The following is a 5,439-nucleotide window of genomic DNA, read 5'->3' as shown; positions in this document are numbered from 1 at the left end:
ATATATATATATATATATATATATATATATATATATATATATATATATATATATATAAGTTTATGAGGGCATACAACTAGAGATAGATGACTATTGTTCGATTTGAATGGAACTGAACACTGTAACAACCGAACTAAAATGCGAACCATGCCTATGGTTGTAGTAATAGTTCAGGACCAAAACCGAAAAAGTTTAGGTTCCCATTTATTAAAACCCGAACATATATAAATTTGGTTTTAGTTCTAAACTAGAAAAAAATAAATAGAAAAGTCCGGACTTAGTGAGAAAAATACTTTGGGCTCCATTGTTGAATTTAGACTATTTTAAAAATAAATTATAAAATTTAAAAGAAAAAAATTCAAATAGGTTGTTCAAATCAGAACCCGGTTTATCATTTCCCAGTGAATCAGCAATTTAGAAACGAAATCGAACCACGGTCATATCTACATACATCATGAAAGTAGACGAAATTTAGATCAAATAACATTAAGATAATATATGATTGTAATGGAATTCCAAATTGGATCTTTTTTTTTTTTTTTGGTGTACTAGGTTTTCACGGTTGAACACAATAACTAATCTTTTGGCTGAATTGTAGACACCTCTATTCAGTGGGATAATTGGCCTAGAAATTTGCTCCTCAATCCATATCAAAAGCCAAAATTTTGTAACTCAAATTGGATCTTCTTGTGTATGATTATATTTGTCCCTGTTGCTTTTCACACTTAATGACAGACTAAGTTATCCACAATGCTTGCCAACCAATCATGAATGTGGGAGGAAGGTTTAACATCACTCAAGAATTCAGAACCATTATTTCTCATTTGCATTTCCCATGGCTTCAACTGCTTCATCACCATCTATATATAATATCAATAAAGAAATCACACAGCGGTTTTAACCATAGCTAACCGATTCATTTGAAATGGACATTGCAGATGATAAGTTATGAGTTCAACCATAATAAAATATTGGGAAAAGGTACCACTAGTACATCAAATTATTTGTGAAATAACAATTAAGCCATTGAACTTGAAAAAGCTCTAAATTAGTTCACTAATTCAAAAAAAGTTGCAATTAACATTTTTAGTAGGCTACTACCCACTTTATGCTGACATGTATTGTCACGTGTAATCATGTTTCGAGAAAATGTACAAATATGCCATTAAACTATCCGAAAAATAACACTTAAGCCACTAAACTCGAAAAAAATCCTAAATTAATCCACGAACTTGGAAAAAGATAATTAAAATTTTTAAAAAATTGTGTATATTATTATTAAAAAAATTAAATTTTTATTTCTTATATTATTCAAATATGATAATTAAAATTTATCACTTTAGGATTCGTGAAATATAATTTGAATTTATTTTTTATTTTTTAATTTATTAATATTTTAATATTGAACATGATTTTTAGCACATTGCTATGATGAGTCTAACTCTTGCATAATAATCTTTATGTTATGTATTTATAATATTTTTTATGGATACATGAAAAAGTATTACATTTTATGGAAATGAAAAAAGTCATAAAGCCAACAAAATCAAACCTCATTGTCCGTTTGGGGTGCGCTCGTCGTTCCGGTGCTCCGGAATTTGCCAGGTTATGGCTTTGTCGGGTTAATTGTTGCCGTCCATCTCCCTGCTCCGCCTCACTGTTTGATATATCCTTGCGGTTTGACATTGAGGTTTCAAAGAAAGATCAATGGCGAAGTCGATTGGTATGCAGTCCTTGGTGTTGATTCTTGAGTGCGTGGGTGATGAAACACTGAGGAGGCGTTATAGAAGGATGGTTGTGGATGGAGCATTTGCAATTGTTATTGAAGCGTAGACTATATTATCTGACAAGGCTAAGAGAGGTAATTATGAGCAGAGACGTGGTGCGAGGAATGTTTTAAATAGGAATCCTTCACTTTAATGGTCAGAATGGCTTCCATAACCCATGAGCACACCCCGTGCAAGACCTGGGCGTCCTTCAATGGCAACTGATCAGAATTCAGAATGTGTTTAATAACTCAATGAGCACACCCCGTGCAAGACCTGGGAGTCCTTCAATTGCAACTGGTCAGAATGTCTTCCATAACCGAATGAGCACTCCCCGTGCAAAACCTGGGAATCCTTCAATGGCAACTGCCAAAATGTCTTCCGTGGCCCTAGGAACACACCCTGTGCAAGACCTCCGATCCAGCTAGCATCCCTAATATCCATGCCGCCTCACCCACCAGGGCACATTACTTTATGTACTAAGAGCATCCTTAATAGTATGTTTTTTTTTTCTTAAGGAATTTTTGTAATTGTGATTAGGAAAGAGAAAATGAAGGGATGAAAAAAAAAAACAAATCTAATTTTAAAAAATAAAAATATAGGTTTTGTCGGGCTCGTGCAGTGCACACGCCTGCTGGGCACGCTTATTGCACCTGACGCGCACAACAGTTCCGTTATTTTTCAGGGACATAATTACTGTACCAAAAATCATGTTTTGTAGGACTTTCTTTTTCTTCTCTCTCCTTGCCTCTCTCCCCTCCAACTAAGCATGTACTGTACCAATAACCCCAAAATATTCACTGTTATGGATGCTCTAAATGCACGTCGTGTGACACTTGTTACGAATATCCAATACTGTACCTCAACAGAATCCTTATCTGCGCCAAATCCGGCAATTGACAAATGCTAGAAGTCCTTAATTTTGGGCAGCCCAAGAGGTAAGTGCTCTTGAAAAAAGTCATTATCTAAATAGTGTACACAAGAGTTATTATGCTATTTGATGTTTTGGCAAAAAAATATGATTAGTTTAATATTACATAATATAAGACAGTATTACGTAAGAGTTAGACTTATTTTAGCAATGCACCAAAATTCATGTCCAATACTAAAATATTGATAATATTTTTAAATTAATTGAAATTATATTTCGCAATTCTTAAAGTGATAAATTTTAATTATCATATTTGAATAATATAGAGAAATAAAGAAAATTATATTTTTTAACTAATAATGTATACAATTTTCATAAAATTTTAATTATCTTTTTCCAAGTTCGTGGATTATTTTAGAGTTTTTTTCAAGTTTAGTGACTTAATTGTTATTTCCCGAATAGTTCAAAAGCCTATTTGTACATTTTCTCAAAACAGGATTACACATGGCAATCCATGTCAGTAGAAACCGAGTAGTAACCTGTTAAAAATGTTAATTGCAATTTTTTTCTGAGTTCGTGGACTAATTTAGAGTTTTTTCGAGTTCAATGACTTAATTAATATTTTCCAAATTGTTCAATGGCCTATTTGTACATTTTCCCTAAAATATTTATTATATGCTTTTTAACTATTTTTTGCATGGATTCTTAAATAATTATTCTGCAAGATGGATAAAAGATATATGTTATTGCTTTACAATAAAAAATGTAAGTATGCGGAGGGTATATAATTACAGTTGTGATATTGTAGGCCATGATCCACAAAGTTTTGTGGACCATGGTAAAAAAACAACGTCGTTTCTTTAAGTAAAGAAACGGCTGACGTTACATCTTAATGGAGCTCGTATTTTTGGAGTGTTAATTACCAAATGAAACTACAGTGTATCTAAAATGAAACTATCTCTAATATTATTTTTATATTATCAAATGAAACTGTAATTGAATTGAAATGAAACAGCAGTTATGTTTAAATGGAACTTCAATGTATATAAAGGTCGTGTTTGGTAAATAATCAGCCTATTAGCCAATTTTGGCTTATTTGACCACTATTAGTTGTTTGGTTAATAACCTTTTTTAACTCCAAAATACTAAAATTCAAAAGGCTACTAAAAGTAGCATTTTCAATTAGCTTTTTGAGTAAAATAATTATATCAAACAGCTATCAGCTAACAGCTAATCTATCAAACAACTTTCTACAATCAGACAATATTATCAATTAATCATACCTTTTAACCCAATCAGCCAATCCAATCAGCTAACAGCCATTTACCAAACAGGGCCAAAATGAAACTGAATAACAGTTTAACATATTTGAGTGTGTATTGTCTAATAAAATTGTAGTTATATCGAAATGAAACTGTAACTGTGTTGAAACAAAATTGCAGTGTATATAAAATGAAACTGAATAACCGTTTCACATATTTGAGTGATGTATATTGTCCAATGAAACTGTAGTTATATCAAAATGATATTGTAGTTGTGTTGTAATGAAACTATGGTGTATATATAAAATGAAACTGAATAACAATTTCACATATTTGAGTGTATAATGTCAAATGAAACTGTTGTTGTGTTGAAACAAAACTACAGTGTATATAAAAAGAAACTGAATATGTTATACAAACAAAGCTATTTGGTGAATAATTGTGTGTTTAATTATACATTAAGAATGCCATTGCGTGAGGATGAACTATGGTTGCTTGCTCTCAATACTGTTGAGGATCAACTATTGATCTTGGATGCACTCCTCCTTCAAAAAAAAAAAAAAGAAAAAAGAATGTCACTTTAAAATTAAAATTTGAATTTTGTTTTCTTTTTAAAATTTTTATGTATTATATTTTGACAAAAGTGTTTTAATAAATACTATGTCTTTGTTTTATATTTTCACTTATATAATAATAAAAAAAAATTTAAATTTTGAACTATTACACATCGTTTCTATTTTTTATGGCTCAACCCTATTATAACATGATATCTTCCATTATAAAAAACTTGTGGAAAGAACTAATTATTATTCATATTCACAAATTGACCCACTAAACTTATGTAACCTACCACTTGACGAGCCTCTAAATCTTCAACACACCTCTCACCTTGATAGGTGATATGGAAGATTGGCTCGAAAATTAAATTTATTTTTACAATTCTATTTGAGACCCCTCCTCAAACATATCATTCTATGAAATAAGCATAAGAGCATTCCCAATATGGATTTTTGCTTAGTTTTTTAGGAAGAAAAAAAAATCATGCTATGATTTTTACATTAATGAGAAGACTAATTTATAGAATTCTTTTTTTTTTACTGTAAATTAATATTTTTTGTGAGGCCTAAGTGAAAAGAGAGAACGATAAAAAGAAGTTTAGATATGCGCGTGTGGCGCAATATTCGTGCCCAGTAGCACACGCCTACTAGGCGCGTAACTATATATTTTTATTATTATTATTTTAATTTGTTGTCAGATTTCATTTTTTTTTCTTTCTATTTTTTTATTCCCCTCTCTATTTTAATTGGCATCTTAAGAAAAACCACAAGAAAAATCATTGCTATTGAGGAATGAGGATGCTAAGTTATCAACCTAATAGGGGCTAATACCCTATTCCTATACTAGAAAGGGATGAATGTGAAATTTTGAAAAATTAAAGAGGGATAATTACAAATAAGCAATAATCTATTGGAAATTTAATTTGTAATTAAGGACATAAGTTCCAATTTATATCGAAACATGTCGAAAAGTATGTAAAATT

This window comes from Ipomoea triloba, chromosome 15 (genome assembly GCF_003576645.1).
Source record: "Ipomoea triloba cultivar NCNSP0323 chromosome 15, ASM357664v1".
Taxonomy (NCBI): domain Eukaryota; kingdom Viridiplantae; phylum Streptophyta; class Magnoliopsida; order Solanales; family Convolvulaceae; genus Ipomoea; species Ipomoea triloba.
The sequence above is the reverse complement of the archived record's forward strand: the minus strand, read 5'-3'. Positions refer to the sequence as shown.